We start from the raw sequence: 17,460 nt of genomic DNA, 5'->3' as shown, positions 1-17,460 counted from the left end.
CAGCCCCCGCTCCCTTCACACCAATCAGAAGTAGTAGGTCCCAGGGTACTCACAACATCTGTCCCACTTGGCTACAAATCGGAGGTTCCCGTGAGCCTCTCCCCATGTTCCATTTATTCGCTAGAGCAGCTCCTAGAACTCAGAGTAACAGCTTACTAGTTTCTCGTAGGATATGATAAAGGACCCAGATGAAACACCAGATGAAGAAACTTCAAATAGGGTGAGGTCTGGGAGGGTCTCAAGCACGGGAGCTTCTGACCTCGTGGAACTGGGGTGTGTCACTGTCCTGGAAGCTCTGGGAACCCCATATTTTGGGGATTTTTATGGAGGCTTCATCACAGGGGCATAACTCACCATCAACTCCACTTCCACCCTCTCCCCTTACTGCAGAATGAGGGTGGGCCTTCTAACCACGGGTTGTTCTTTCTGGTGACCAGCCCCATCCAGGAGCCCCCCAAGAGTCACCTCATTAGAACAAAAACCACTCCTGTCACCCAGGAAATTCCAAGGCGTTTAGCACCTTTGTGTCAGGAACAGGGTCAAAGACAAAGGAACAGAAGATTTTCCTAGTACTCCAATCTCTTGGGAAATTATAAGGGTCTCAGGAGTTCTGTGCCAGGAACTGGGACTGAGACAAATTTATGTATTTTCTCTCATCTCGTAAGGTCCAACCTATGCAACTGGAATCCTTGTGATTAAATGTGCTTGAAAATAGATTACGTACATCTCTGCCTTCTTAAATTAATTCAAAGGAGGCACAGCAGGCCATAAAACAGGCATCCAAAATAAGAATATTTAAGCTCCGAGTGAAGGCTGAAGTACGTACTCACCTGTCAGTGGGACATCGGAGCTTTAAGTGTCCAGATAATACCTATTTCAATGGTTTAAGAAACATATGTTTCATTTTTTTCTAGCTTTCTGGAAAGTTAAAGTAATCCTAATTTCTATTAGTATAATTGAGAGATGTCTTTACTGATTCTTTCCTATTCTCAATTGCAGAAAGGGGCAAACAAGGACTAAAGAAGTGAAGTGCCCTAAAATTGATGGCTTGAAAATAATGGAGCTGGGCTCTGAAACCAGATCCGTCAGGCTCCGGAAGCCCGATTTCTTCACCTCACTCATGTCTGGGCTGAACAGCTAACACTGTCAGGTTGGTGACTTATGGTGACTAGTATGTTATGAAGTTTTATCTAGAGCAAGGCTCATCAGTAATGCTGCTGGAACGGAGTGAAATGCCACGAACCTCGCAGGGTAGCAGAGAATCCAGCTCCAGCCGCCAGATGCTACAACAGACTTCTGACGGAGGGCAACACCACGCACCGCTCATTTAGGGAGCATTGACCGCACACACCCCTCTGAGCAGGAACCTCAGAGTTGGGAGCCTCTGAGACCACTTTATCCCGCTCTGTCTCAGTCTGTTTTATTTTCCTAAATGTCATGACTATCAGTTTTTCACCAGTGCCCCTAACTAGGAGCTGGTCTCAGTTAAGAGTCTAGGACCTGCCCTGGTTGCAGTTGTGAAGTTCGATGGCCCCGAGCTGTGCAAGCCTTTGCCTCAGCGCTTGTACCTTCGACAAAGTATTTCTGAGTGATTGATCTTGGACTCCGCTCTGTACCCACACAACTAGTAAGACCGACCCACTTTTCTTTTTTTAAGATTGATTTATTGATTTGGGAGGGAGAGAGAGAGAGAGAGTGGGGAGCAGAGAGAGAGAGAGACTCTCAAGCAAACTTCCCGCTGAGTGCAGAGCCCGCGCAGGGCTCAATCCCACGACCCTGAGATCATGACCTGAGCTGAAATCAAGAGTTGGACGCTTAACTGACTGAGTCATCCAGGTGCACAATGACCTCCCCACTTTCTAGTTGCCAGACTAGAAGGCCAGGTTCTCCTTCCAGCTGCACGAATGAGCTGTGTGACCCTGGGAGTCATTTCACCTCTATGCACTTCATTTTTGTCAGCTTTGCAGAGAAGACAGGTGAGGGGTGACAGGTGGCTCGATGGCAGAGGGAGTTGTCCCTACAATCCAGCAAACGCACTTACCGGTGTTCACCCAAAGAATACAAAAACACTAATTCAAAGGGATGCATGCACCCTGATGTTTATAGCAGCATTATCCACAATAGCCAAGATGTGGAAGCAGCCCCAGTGCCCATCAATTGACCATATAAATGGACCATGTCCATCAATACATATAAAACATAGATACATGTAAAATATCTGTTAATGGGGAAAGAGGTGGATTTGCTGGTCTATCCATATAGATCAGGTGGGTAGGAAGCCCAAGAAACTGTTCATAGTGGTTCCCTGTGGGGAAAGCTATAGGAAAAAAAAATATGCTTTCTGTTTTTATTTTGCATCTTTTATTCTGCTGGACTCTAATCCGATGGCATATTATTTGGCCATAAAAAAGAATGAAATCTTGTAACTTGCAACAATGACACGGACGGAGCTAGTGAGCATCAGGCTAAGTGAGATAAATCAGTCAGAGAAAGACCAATATCCTACCGTTTTACCCATATGTGGAATTTAAGAAGCAAAATGAAGGAGCAAAGGGAGAAAAGGGAGAGAGAGAGAGAGACAAACCAAGAAAGAGACTCTTAACTATAGAAAACAAACTGATGGTTACCAGAAGGGAAGTGGGTGTGGGGATGGGTGAAATAGGTGATGGGGATTAAGGAGGGCACTGGTGATGTATGGAAGTGTCGAATCACTATATTGTATACCTGAAACTAATGTAACACTGTATGTTAACTAACTGGAATTAAAATAAAAACCTAAAACAAAGAAACAAAGCCAAAACAAGACCAAACATGCTAAAAATGGCTATCTGTTTCACTATAGCCTCGGGACTCTGGAAAGTCCCTGAAGCCCTTCTAGGGGTTCACAAAGTCAAAATCATTGTCCCAATACTTTAAGATGTTATTTGCCTTTTTCACTCACTTGCTGAGGAAGGGACAGCGGAAGTTTCCAGAGCCTATGGTAATATCACGACATATGGAATGCAGCAGCAGATAGGAGAAACCACCTGGCTTCCAATAAGATCTGCAAAAATGTAAAACAATGCCACTCTTCTAATTATTTTTTTGTTTTGGAAACTACAGGTATTTTTTATAACTATGTTTCTGTTATGTCATGGCTTTATTATTGTTTTAAAATAATGGTTTTATAGATATTACTACAGAAGCAAAAGTTTTGGAGGTTCTCAGTCATTTGTAAGGGTGTAAAGGGGTCCTGAGGGCAGAATATTTGAGACCACTATGCCTGGCAGTCAAGAGGGCAGGGTCACATTCTGCCCAGAAGGACCTTATGGACTGAATGGGCCTGATTTGTTCAGCAGGGGTGGAGTCCAGGCTCAGGCAAGTGGATGACAAGTGGGGAGAGGAGGTCAGGAGGGTCTTCCCTGCCAGAGAAAGCCCCACAAGGCATTAAGAAAGAAGGGTGAGCTGGCTGACATGGAAGTCTTAGAGAGCACACTCTCAGCCCCCAGAAGAGACTGGTGGGGGTGAGCAATGAGGACCCCTCCTAAATTTCTGACTTGCTAATTCAGTGACATAAGGAATTCTAGAGAAGGGGATCTGGATAGAAGGATGCTAAGTGTGGTTTTCTGCAGACGGAGGTTGAGGTGTGTGGGGGCTTCTTGTCACCACCCACAATATGGGAAATCAGTTTCAAGTCCTTAAGCAAATCTAGGATAAAGGAGATGCTTAACAGAATAAACCTTAAAAGTTCTCATCACAAGAAAAAAAATTGATGATACATGATGATAGATGTTAACTAGACTTGTGATCATTATTTGTTGTATATCATCATAATATTTTTGGAATCGCTATGTTCTGCATCTGAAACTAATATAGTATTACATGTCAATTATATTTCTATTTTTAAAAGACGATGCCATATGAACGGCAACTTATAGTCCTTAAAAAAAAAAACACAAGGATAGCGATTCAGTCCGTTTGGACGCAAAGAGCTGAGCGTTGGAAGCCTGACTCCAGCACCTGCTGACTCCAGTGGGTGGGCAATCCTTAGCCTCTTTGGGCCTCGGTTTTCTCATCTATAGAATGAGAATTTAAAATAGTCCCTACTTTTTAGGATTGTTGTGAGAATCCAGTGGGCGAGCATGTAAAATACTCAACGCAGTGGCCAATAAAATGCCTTTTCTATGGGGGGGGGGGCTCTGGAGGCGGCCTGGAAACCTTTTCGTTCTTTCTAAAGTCACTTTCCCTTCCCACCAAGCTGACTTAGTCACCCACTTGGCAGCGGCCGGGCTTGATGGCTCACAGGCCCGCCACATCGCACCTGGAGAAGAAGGAAAACAGGCCAGGGGCCGCGCACCGGGGCCCAGTCGGCGCCCCAGGCCCCTCTGCCCCACCTCTTCCGCGCGGGGCTCCCGCCCCACCGCCTGATGTCGCCCCACGGGCGGCGGCCAATCAGCGCGCGCGCCGCCCTCACCTGCTCCCTGGCTCGCACCTGCGCCTGCGGGGCGGGCCGGGCAGGATGCTAGCGTTCTTCTGGCCGCACCTCCACTACCTGCGCTCGCTCGCGAGCCTTCCTAAGCCTCGACGTGCCCACCCTGCCGTCTTGTAGCCCATCCCAAGTCTTTTGACGGCCTCCTTTCCTTAAAAGGCGGGTTCGTGAATTCCTGCGGGAAGGGTGGGGGGGAATGGGGGAGGGGAGAGAGAGGGTGGGAGCCACCCAGGGGTAGGGCTTTGCTTACAAGGTTGGCTTTGAGCTAGCTTCCCCCCGCCCCCCCCAAGACCCAAACTGGCTTTTTCCTCTACACTGGCAAAGATTGTCACGGGGAGGCGACTTCACAGAAGAGGAAATTCGCTGGTTCCATGAGAGGACGGTGGAAAGAGGGTGTCATGGGTTAGGGCCCCCGAAGCGTGACTGCCCCACCCCCTCCACCCACTTCTGTGAATTTCCTTAGAGCCAAGAGCTTCATCTAACGTTGAGGCCCTTCCTGAAGATAATTCTAGGGGAAGACATGATGGCTCTGTTATATATCACCAATTGATTAAGATCTCTTGATACTTACAAAATGGCAGGCATCCTACTAAAATGCTTTTTACATTGTCTCATTTAATCTCTCCTTAGGAGGTTTGTATCATTGCCCCCAATTTGCAGACAGGAAAATGAGGTCCGGGGAGAGTGATTTACCCAAGTAGTAAGTGACAGATTGGTGTAACCACTCTTGCTTTTCCCCCCTCTTACTCCATAATGGAGAGGTTGGCATCCAGCTGAGAATCAGAGCAGGGTATACTAATTTTCTTATCAGAGGATGGAAACAGGCCAAGAGAAAAACACCCATTTCGATGGTAACTGTCCAACCCATTCTCTCTTCATGGCAGCTCATCAGTAAATCCCATGATTTGTTTATTCCTTCCTTCAAAAAACATACGTTGGGTCTTTCCATGAGCCAGCACCATATGAAGGCAGTGCAGCAATCAGATGTAAACCCCTGCCTTCGTGGGGCTGACATCCCAGTGGGGCAAGGGTGGAGGGAGCCAGGCAATAAGCAACGAATGTAAGAAAATAGTAAGCTTATGATATGGTACAGTAGGTTCCATGAGAAAAAGAACAGAATAAAGAGGGTTGGAAGCGTAGAGTAGGACTCCTTGAGAAAGTAGCAAGCATATGAGCTTACTGCTATCTTAGGGAAGAGTTTTCTAGGCAGAGGAAGTGGCCAGTGCCATTGCTCTGAGGCTAGAGTGTGCCCGGAGCCAACTAGGAAGCTAATAGGGCTGAAAGAGGGAAGGGGTGAATGAAGGGGAGAGAATGATAGATTTGAAGTCTGGGGAGAGACAGGAGGGGCAGCTCACATCCTGTAGGACGTTGCAGGTCATTATAAAGACTGACTTTGACTTGGGTGCCATGGGAGGCCATCAGAGTGACATGATCTGACTTTCGTTTTAACCATCAGCGTAGAAGTCAGGTAGATGACTCTACCGCTATGCTGAGAGCAGCACGCAGGGACTCATGGGTGGAAACAGAAAACCAGGTAAGAAGCATCCCTAGCAATCCAGTTGACAGATGTTCGTGGCCCCAGACAAAAGGTGGGGGCAGGGAAGGTAGAGAGAAGGACTTGGATTTTGGATCTCTGTTGAAGATAGAGTTGTTGAATAGGATTTGGTGATTGCCTGGACATGGGTCATGAGCAAGAGGAGTCAAAGGTGATTTGAAGGTTTGACCAAACTGAAAGAATAGAGTTGCCGTCACCTGAGACAGGACATGCTACGGAAGGAATGTCAGTAGTGGGGGTTAGGAGTTCACTTTTCTTTCTCAGCGATTGTGCAAAGAAGTGATGAGGCACAACCGCATTCGGTGTAGGGCTTTCCCCATGCTCCCGCGTGCTGCTTCATTATGTGGCTTGGGCTCTTAGAACACCATATGTCCCAGGTTCCTTTCTACCACCCTTGCCTGGTACATTTTTATCTTAGGGAAATGGTACCTTTCTATGAATCCTGTGCTGATACCAAGTGCCTGATGTCAGGCCTCCCTCCTCTGCACAATCTCAGCCCTCAAGTCCAAGCCACCCAATATGACACTGGGTTATATGCTGTCATTTGTAGTTCACTACTTCCTTAAGGTTTGCTAGCTATGGTCCTTAAAAGGTCAAGGCTCACACTTTATCTTTTGTATCTCACAGGGCACCTAACGCATGAAAGCGGCTCATAATGGGACTTGATCAGAGTGTACTGACTGAGCTGCTTACATTGTGGTGAATGACTATTGCCGTATCAAATGGGAGCCCCAGATCTGGGATCATGGAGTCAACATTTCTGTAGTTCAAACATCTTGTCATCAGATGAGAAACCTAGGTCCCAGAGAGGATAAGTAACTGGTCTAAGGTCTTTTAGGGAATTAGAGAGCTGGGACTAGGACTTATTTGCTCTGATTTTTAGACTGGCGCTCTTACCCCACTCTCATAAATCTGGGCCTTAGGCAACTGGCATCTCCTAAAATAGACTCCAGTTTGAGACCCAAGTTGGTTCAGAGTGGATACAAAAGAGGGTGTTTTGAAATAGACATTCTCAACCTTTGTTGGTGGTAGTATAATTGCCACAACCTCTTTGACAATAAGTAATTAAACTTTATAAATGAACAAACCCTTTCCCCAGGAAATCCCTTTCTAAATATTTATCATAAAATAGGCTCAGATGTGTGGGAAGTGCCGTTTATGCAAGATTAGTTGCATTACCACATCGGGGTTGCGGTAGCAAAATCTGGAAAGAACCTAAAAGAACATTAATAGGGAGGTGGCACAATAAATCCTAGTCACCTGTGCAAGGTATGCAGTTTAAGAAGGAATACAGTAGGGACTTCTGGGTAGCTCTGTTGATTGAGCGTGTGATTGTTCTTGGCTCAGGTCTTGATCTCAGGGTCAGGGGTTCAGACCCCGCATTGGGGCCCTTAAAAAAGTTATACTAAATAAGTAAATAAATAAATAAAATAAAAAGGAATGCAATAGATTCTATGTGCTGAAATGAAGTTTCAGGCAAAATATTGAACAGTGTGTATACAAGATGGTCTCATTTGTATAAAAAAGATACAGACCTATCTACATAAATATGCTGTGTAAGCATAATATATTTCTGGATGGAAACACAACAAATTGATAACAGCAACTGCTTCTGACAAGGAGAATAAGGGAAGGAGGCTTATCTTTACACACATTTGATTTTTTTCAACATTTCTACAACCCTTTTTTTAAAAATGAATATAATTAAAATACATTCATATCATTTATTTTTTTATAATAATATTTTTTGTTATATTATGTTAGTCACCATACAGTACATCCCTGGTTTTTGATGTAAAGTTCCATGATTCATTAGCATTCATATCATTTAAATGCTAAACATTGCAAAAAATTTTGCAAGAAGGCCTTGCCCTCCTCCCATTTTTTTTTTTTTTTTTTTGGCTGATGACCTGGATGAATAAGTCTGCTGCTGTCCAAGGAAGGAAACCTGTCAGTAACCATTTCCCTGAGAAAGCTCACTGATTTTGACTGTCTTTTGCATGTTCATTCTTGCCAGTGACTGTTGATAAACTTGGAAATGACTCCACTAACTAGGTGTCCCTCAGAGGCCAGACCTCAGAAGGAGATCAAGAAAATGAGCTTCCACCTGTTATCTCTCACCCGTTTCCTCCAAGGCTGGGCCCCAGGTTCGGGCAACTGTGATTCACCCACTTTTGCAGGAGGAAATAAGACCTCATATGGCAGCCACCAGCCCTGACCTAATGACTCAGAATCTTTGGGGTAAGGTTCTGGCAGCTACTTTTTTTTTTTTTAAGATTTTTATTTATTTATTTGACAGAGACAGAGACAGCCAGCGAGAGAGGGAACACAAGCAGGGGGAGTGGGAGAGGAAGAAGCAGGCTCATAGCGGAGGATCCTGACGCGGGGCTCGATCCCACAACGCCAGGATAACGCCCTGAGCCGAAGGCAGACGCTTAACCGCTGTGCCACCCAGGCGCCCCTGGCAGCTACATTTTTTTATCCCCTCCCCTGCCCACCCAGATACTTCTGAGGCACACAGCTTTGCTAACTGCTCCCCTCTGCAATTCACTTTTGAACCCCATGAAACTTAGCTTCAGTAGTAGAAGGACAGTTTCCTAATGGGACCCTTGATATGAAGACACACAAAGTATCACCTATGAAGTTGTGGTTGGTGTGTTATTGCTTCCCACAAAAGATGTCCATGTTCTAATTCCTGGAATCTGGGCATGTGTTATCTTATATGGCAAAAGGAGTTTTGCAGATTAAATTATCACCCTGAAGATCCAGGTAAGCCTAACCTAATCACAGGACCCCTTAAAAGAGGAGAACTTTCAGAGGGAGACGTGACTACAGAAGGATGGCCAGATGGATGCAGTGTTGCTGACTTTGAAGGTGGAAAAGGGGGCCACAACCAAGGAAAGTGGGCAGTCTCTGGGAGATGAAAAAGGCCAAGAAACAGATTCTCTCCTAGAGCTTCTGGAAAGGAACTCAGGCTTTCAACACCTTAATTTTAGCCAGGGAGACCTATGTAGGATTTCCGACCTCCAGAACTGTAAGATAATGAATTTGTACTGTCTTAAGCCACTAAATTTAAAATAATTTGTTATAGCAGCTATAGAAAACATAAGTATTCTGGGTAAAAGTATTTAATGTGAATCTAATCAAGTGTCTATTTCATCAGGACTGCAGGAAATACGGGACCAAAGGAACAACTTAAATGATACCAGACAAACCAAGAATGTAACATGCTGGCCTAGATTATTTTAAAAAAATAATAATAAGGATAAGAAATCTCGGAGGGACTACTATGGATTAAAATAGATGAAAGAGACATGACCAAAGTCAATGTGTGATACTTGATTAGCTCCTGCTTCAAAAAAAAAGAGAGAGAGAGAAAAGAACTATAAAAGCTATTCTTGAGACAAATTGAGAATTTTTAAGATACTCCATATTTTAGATCAGATTATAGAATTATTGTTAATATTCTCAGGTGTGATAATGGAATTGTGGTTAGTAGGAAAATGTTATTATTCCCAGGAAATACTTACTGGAATATTTAGGGGCACAGTATTATAGTGTCTACAGCTTAATTCAAAAAAAAAATTTAAAGAAAGTAGAAGTAAGGGAGAGAGTAAAGGAAGGGAGAGAAAAAAATAGAGTAAGGAAAGAGAAAGAAAGAATATAAATATACAAAATGTTAATTTCTGTTCAGTCTCGGGAAAGTTTCTGTGTACAATGAGATCATTGTATATTCTTTCAATTGCTCGTATATTTGAAAATGTTCATACTAAAACGAGGTATGGAGAAACCTGAACTAGTGGAACATTTGAAGATAGAATAATAGATCCTGAATCACCTGTTCTGGCAAATACTACAGATGGATTGATCCTCGTGTATTGGGTTTTGCGGTGTCTTCCAACCATGAACTCATTCATTCATTCATATATTTTTCTATTTGCATGCATATCAAGCATGCATTAAGAGTCTCTTTTTTCTAGGTTCTAACTCACAGAGATCACAGGGAGAGAACTCTTCCCAGGGGAAGGCAACGCTCAGGTTGAGATTTTCTGCTGAGCTCTGGGCAGTTGGCTAACCTGGAGTGAGAAAGACCCATTTCAGCTCTGCCTCCCCTGACAAAAGAGAAGGGAAAGGAATGGGAAAGACCTCCTCCCCTTGCATCCCCACAACCGTGAAGTGCAAGGTTGGAAAGTTGTGCTTTGTTCAATCCCAGTACACATAAGCAGGACACTTGACCCAAAGACTATCCATCTGTCCAAGCTAGGCAAAATCATTCATTGTTCCATTCAACTAAAGTTTCTTGAATTCCTACCATGTATCAGGAGCTAATAAAGATACTATGGATTCAAGTGGAAAAAACAAAGTTCCTACCCTTATGAAGTTTATATTCTTTTTGAGGGTGAGGATGAGAATAAATAAATAAATAAATAAATAAATAAATAAATAAATAAATAAAACAATGTCAGGCAGTGGTAAGTGTGACAAAGACAAACACAGCAGAATGAGGGGATAGGGAGTCTGGATGGCTGGAATGGCCTCCTGAGAAGTTGACCTTTGAGCTGAGACCACAGAGAAATGAGGGAAATTAGCCACATGACCCTCTGGGAAAGAGGAAAGAGCATGAGCTGAGTTCCTGGCAGCAAATACTCTTGGTATATTCTACAAGAGATAATGTGGCTGGAGTGGGAGATGGGAGAAAAGAGGCTGTAGAATAATAATACAAATAATAATAATAATAGGAACAATAATTATGTATTTGATCTTTGCCCTTGACTGCTGGCACAGAGCTCTTGAAGTCCTTGGGATTTCCTGAGGGATAGAGGTGATAGGCATGGGTTTTGTTATTCAGAACAAGCCCCTTTCCACCACACCTGTTTATGCTATGGAGGTGACTCTTGGAGAGTCCCTAGGTAGTTTCAGGATGGGGACTGATTGCCAGAGGAACCCCACCCCCAAAACCCTGGAGGAGAGAGGGACTGGATACTGAGTTTAATCACTAATGGCCGGGGGTTTAATCAATCATGTCTACATGATCAATCTCTACAAAAACGCCTAAACAATGGGATTTGGGGAGGCTCCAAGTCTGCGAACACATCCATATGCCAGGAGGGTGGCACACCCCAATTTCATGGAACAGGGGCTCCTGAGCTGGGGACACTTGAAGACCTCACCCCATGTACCTCTTCATCTGGCTGTTCATTATATCTGTAGGGGAGGAAAAGATTCCCCTGCCCTGCTTAGAGTCCCTGGTTTGGTCTGAAAATTAAACTGACAAAGACAGATTAATGGGAGAAAAGTAGGCAAGTTGTGCTAAGTTTTGACATGTACATGGGAACCTTCACAAGAGAATGAGGACCCAAAGAAGTGACCCAGGCAGAAAGCTTCTACACCTTTTAAACAAAGAAACAATACAGTTGTGAAGAATTGGCAAGGCAGAGGAGATTGGACCAGAGGTAGTCAATACTGAGCATTAACAAAGTGTGTTTATACTTCCTATAATTCCTAAATTCCCTGTCTCTGATAATAAGGATGTCTCCCTTCCTCCTGGTAGAGAAAGGGTTCCTCTCACATGGGATATTTCTCTCCTGCTTTCAGGGGGGAAGAGCAAGGTGGTGTGGGTGGGCAGAGTGACTTTCCTGCTTCTTATGTTTTCTCAAACTCCTTCCATTTAAGATATTCAGGATACCAAAGTGCCATATTTTGGACTAGTGTGTCCTGAACCCCTTCACGTCCTTTGTAATAAACTCTACTAGTAAGCATTGCATTTTTCTGATTTCTGTGAGTCATTCTAACAAATCTGAGGGTGGGGTTTTGTGCCAATCCTTGACCTTGTAGCCAAGTTGGTCACAATATGGGTGACCTGGGGACCTGATACTTTCGACCAGCATCTGAAATGATGGCTGAGCCCTTAAAGCCGTGGAGTCTGAAAAGATTGAGTAGTTAGCATCAAAACTGAACTGTAGGACAGCTAGCTGGTGTCCAGAAAGTAGGAGAATTGGTTGATGTGGATTGGAGAAAAACCACACATTTGGTATCAGAAGTGTTATGAGTAAAAACAGATCATAGAATACTCCATAACTGATCTTGCAAATGCTTTCTTCTGTTTCAGTCTCAAAAGAGAACCCACAGAACTTCGCCCTCCTGTGGGAAGGATCAGAATTTACATCCTTTACTGCCACAAGGTGATCCGGATCCACCCATTAGTTTCCTGTCGTCATTTGGTCAAAAAGGATTTCGATTTGATGCAGGTCCCAAGTGTAATAATATACTATATTGATGACCTTATGATAATATTGGAAACCTAAGAGCAAGCTAGGACTGACTTGAATGCTATAGTGATTCACATGAACAACCGAGGGAGGTTAATAAATCCAATAAAGATGGAAGGACCCACCCAACCAGCGACGTTCTTAAGAACAATCTGGGTAGCAGCCATTCCAGGACATTTCACAAGTGACTGAAAATACTGCTGTTATTTATCACCCTCCCCCCAACCAAACAAGGAACGCTGCATTTGGTGGGTTTATCTAGATTTTGGAGAATACATATTCCGCATCTGGAAATATTGCTAGTTCCTAAAGACTTCCTGAGAGAAGGCCATGTTTGAGTGGGGAGCTGAGCAAAAGCAAGCCACGTCTCAATTATGTGCAGAGATAACTCTCTCAGTGCTTTTAAGCCCTATGATCCCCACTCAGATATAATTTTAGAAGCATCTGCCACTGGACATGCAGACTGGAGACTATGGTGAAAGCCTGTGTGTGCCTCCCAGTGGCAGCCATTGAATTTTGGACCAGAAAATTCCACATGCTGCTGCCCAGTACTCGGCATTTGAGAGACAATTACTACCTTTTTGTTGGGCATTTGAGATTGCCTGTACGGCTGAAGGACATGAAATAACCACAAAACCTGAGATTCCCATAGTGTCTTGGGTGATGTCAGAGAAACACTCTAATAAGGAAGGTAAGGCCCTGAGAAGTTCCAGAATAAAATGGAAACAGTTTCTACAGGAACATGCTACCAGGGGAATTGAAGAGGCACCCACCTGTATGTGCAGGCAGATAACCTCTTTTCCTGATGACTGACTTTGGAACCACCTCAGAAGCCACCAAAACCTGTCGCCACATGGACAGTGCCCAAGAACACCACTCAACTGACCAACCAAGAACCGCTTGGTTTATGGGACAGTTCCAAGGAGAATGAATAGTATCCTGTTTGGAAGGCTGCAACATTAAGACGTGCAGATGGAAAGACTCTGAAGAAGCTAAGAATAAATCAGCTCGATTGGCTGAATTGCATGCTCTTTTCATAGCAAAGCTGGAAGAATTGAACAAAGGTAAAAGCCTTTGAGTTTTTACCAACTCCTGGGCAGGAGCTAATGCTGGCCATGTGGTCAGGTAAATGAGCAGTGGAGAACTTGACTGGGATGTCCATAGAGGGAACAGCCCTATGGAAATTGCTGTGGGAAATTAAGGAGCGCATTGAAGTAAGACATGTTGATGTCCATCAGAACTCTTTCCCAGGTTCAAAAGATGATTGGAACCACCAAGTGGCCCTTCTGCTGCTCTCCCTTGAAGTGACTTATCTGGGTCCATGAGATGAGAGGATATGGCGGTGCTGTAGCAGTGCAGAGGTGAGCTGAGTCTACACAGATTCCTCTTGCACCCTCGGAGTCACAAAACACCAAGGACTATTCCGTCTGCCAACAAGAGAGTCTGCAAATGGCTATGGGGAAAATTCCCTGGGAGAAAGGGCCCGTCCATACCCGGCAAGTGGATACATTGGACAAATGCTGGTGGCTCCAGGAGGTTATAAATGGGCCCTGAGAGGATTAGACTCTCCAGATGGGGCTTTGCATACCCAAATGTATGTAACTACTGTTAAAGGATGGGAATGCAATATACTGGACCAATTTAGGTGACTGAGTTATATTGCTTCAGGCCAAAGGACGCACTTTACAGCCCATAGTGTCCAACAGTGGGCCAAGAGATATCACATCAAATGGGCATACCATGCTTCATATCGTTCTCAGAGGAGTGGTTTAATAGAGAACTGGAATGGGCAGTTGAACATTTGCCATCTAAAACAGGGGTGGGGGGAGAAATAGAGGCGTGTGGGACTGGTTTACCCTACTTCATGGACATGCGCTCACACTCAACATGAGCAGGGCTAAGGGTCCCCACTAGAGAGATTCCTCCAGTTTTCTGGGGGATCTGGGGAAGGGAGTGGGGGAGAATGCTGGTGTGATTTATACAATTCTCTGCCATGTCACTGTAACTTTCTTTTTTTCTACCTGATGTCATGCTTCCAGAGCCAGGGATCCAACTGCAGTTAGTGGAAGCGGAGATGATTCTTAAGTAGGAAGCCATAACTATACTTCTAAACCTTTATGTCAGAACTCGGGAGGACCTGATGGATAGACTGTGCCTGCCCCCCATCTGGGAAAGTTGGAGTTGACAGTAAATGTTATTGTTGTGCCTACTGGTTGAGACAGCCCACTAGCTGTGTACATGTGTAACCTTACCTTATATGAATGGAAGTGGACTGAGGGGGAGGCACTTGCTAGACTCGTATTGCTGCCAGTAGTCTGGACCAATGTCCCTTCCAAAGGTGCAAAAGTTTGGATAAAAAAGACACACACACACACACACACACACACACACACACATATATATATATATATATAACATATGGAGAGAAGGAGAAATGATAGCTGAGGGTAAAGAAATGATAAGCAAGCTATGCATTAAGGGAAACCCAATATTATAATAATCACTCTAGAGAGGCTCAGAGCAAGGGAATAGTATTATCTCTTAGCACAGTTATACCAGATGTCCAGAAGTGTAAAGCTAGTGTTTTCCAAGACCACGCCTGCTTTTGGAACCTGACAAAGTCAAATGGCAGCCTGAAAATCTGAGTGAGATCACTCTGGAAGACATTCTGGTCATATGATATGGTAATGAACTGGACCAACCATTAATGACTAAATGGAACTTTAGTAACATGACTGTATCTTTGGACCCCTATCTTTCAGGCTGCCAAATTGTGCCCTGACCACACTACATTATGGTGTAATGCTTGGTGGTGTTGGTAAGATTCAACTACCTCATGTAAATGAGTCTTACGATAACTTGGTGTTGACTATCAAACGTATTGGGGGATTGCATCCAAACCTCTTGAGGACATACCTACAGACTTTGACTGGGCTGAGGAGGAACTAGATCTAGCTAACCACCAGTTGATTTCTATGCTGAATAGTCCTGCACAAGCTTATCATAAGCACAAACTGCAGTAGATCAAGGGAGGAAAGAGCAATCCAATTTTATTATAACAAAATAAAACGGCAGGCCAATGTGCCAGTGTGCTATGCAGAAATACATATCACCCTTGTTTTAGTGGATGGAAAACTTTTAAGCAGAATAAGGGGAAATGTATGTAATTTTCAAGAATATGAAGGATGTGTACTAAGGACGGCACGTGTTGTGAGGAGTACTGGGTGTTACATGCAACTAATGAATCATTGAACACGACATCAAAAACTAATGATGTCCTATATGGTGGCTAACTGAACATAATAAAAAAAAGAATATGAAACTGTATGTAATGGCTTTATGGGACAAATTAGTTGTTTCTTCGAATTTATCTCTAGCCTACATTGGCTTCTCCTAATCTGTTAGGTATATTCATGTTGGTACTATTGCTATATCTCTTCTATAAATGCTGCATCAAATGTAAATGTTCTGACAGGTATGACCATTTTGCTGCAAAGGATCTGTAGTCAAAGACCAAGGGGCAGCTGGTGGAATAATAATAATAATAATGATAATAATAATAATAATAATAATAATAAATTTGGTCTTTGTCCCCAGTTCCTGCACACAGCTCCTAAAACCTTTGGAATTTTCTGAGTGACAGGAGTGATTAGAGCATCTTTTGTTATTCATAATGAGCCCTTTTCAACCATACCTGAGTTTATTTTAATTCGGTAACTCTGGGAAGCTCCCTAGATAGCCTCAGGATGAAGGCTAGTTGTCAGAGAAAACAACCCGCTGTGTGATTTGAGGGTTGCAGCCTTCAGCCCCATTCCCCCTTCACCTCTGGGGGGGGAGGGGAGTTGGAGATTGAGTTCAGTTACTAATGGCCAACTATCTAATTAATCATGCCTACTTAAAGAAACCTCTTTAAAGACCACTAAACAATGGGTTCAGGAAGCTTACAAATTGGCAAACACATCCCTGCGCTGGCAGAGTGATGTACCCCAGCTCCGCGGGACAGAAGTTCTTGTGTGCAGGTGCCTTTGGACCTTGCCCTTTATGCTGCTTCGTGTGGCTGTTCATCTGCATCCTTTATAACAAAATCTAATAGCAATCAGAGCATTTTCCCAAGTTCTGTGAATCATAGAAGCAAATTACGTAACCAGGGGTCCGAAGGTGGGGAGCTGGGGGCTGGGAACCCTCAGCTTTGTAGCCAAACTTTGACAGAAGGGTGGGAAGCTTGGGGACCTGATACTTAATACTGGCATCTGAAGTCAGGGTGAGCAGTCCTGTGGGAATGAGTCCTGGTGAGTCTGTTAACTCCAGGCAGTTACTGTCAGAACCAAACTGAATTGTCCAACACCCCATCAGGGTTAGAGAATTGGTTGATTACACGTAAAAATCATTAGACACAGAGAGAGCGCAGCCACCAGACCCGGAGGCTATGACGAGAAACTTGAATTCTCTTATAAGTACTCTTTTATCATTTGTATTTTTTGGAATACCAACTCTACATCTAGCTGCTTACATTTATTAATCCCTTTATTTTCAATATTCACAATGATCCCTTCCGATCAGTATTATTATGCACATTTTACAATTGAGATAAAAAGTAAGGTCAGAAAGTGTAGGTAACTTACACGTGGTCACACATATGGGGATGGGAGAAACACAATTTGAATTTGAACACTGTCTGACAATGTCTGCCTGGCAAAGGCAGCAGCAGAACTGAGAGTGGAGGTCGCCCTGCTGTGCGTGCATTCTTTGAGGGGCAGGATGGGAGTATGGAAAGAGAGGCAACTGCTCTGGCCAAAAACACACGACAAGTAAGAACAATGCAGTTCATGATACTACACCAAAGGGTTTTGTGAGAGGCCAGACAAAAAGGGGATAATGTTATTAAATAATGTGTCTGATGACATCGTTGTATTTTTCATTTCTTTTCGAGCATGTTGCCCTGTGGCTCCACACCATACTGTATGGATGGATGGATGGATGGGTGGATGGATGGATAGATGGATTTCTCTGCTTTGGAAGAAGAGCTAATTAGAAGTCATTTCTAATTAACTCCATACCCAAGAGGTACAAATTTCCCAGTTATAAAATGAGTAAGTCACGGGGATGTAATGTACAAAGGGTGATTAGCATTGCTAATACTGTATTATATATTTTAAAACTGCTAAGAG

The 17,460-nt window shown here is 43.8% G+C and overlaps 1 long non-coding RNA gene across 1 annotated transcript; it reads left to right on the top strand.

Moving 5' to 3' along the window:
• The first annotated feature begins 109 nt into the window (after positions 1-109).
• Positions 110-15,615, top strand: LOC130543243 (uncharacterized). Its single transcript, XR_008958439.1, has 3 exons — positions 110-220; positions 1,000-1,150; positions 12,133-15,615. It is a non-coding gene; the product is annotated as an uncharacterized LOC130543243 (long non-coding RNA).
• The last annotated feature ends 1,845 nt before the right edge of the window (positions 15,616-17,460 follow it).

This window comes from Ursus arctos, unplaced genomic scaffold (genome assembly GCF_023065955.2).
Source record: "Ursus arctos isolate Adak ecotype North America unplaced genomic scaffold, UrsArc2.0 scaffold_9, whole genome shotgun sequence".
NCBI lineage: Eukaryota > Metazoa > Chordata > Mammalia > Carnivora > Ursidae > Ursus > Ursus arctos.
The sequence above is the reverse complement of the archived record's forward strand: the minus strand, read 5'-3'. Positions and strand labels throughout refer to the sequence as shown.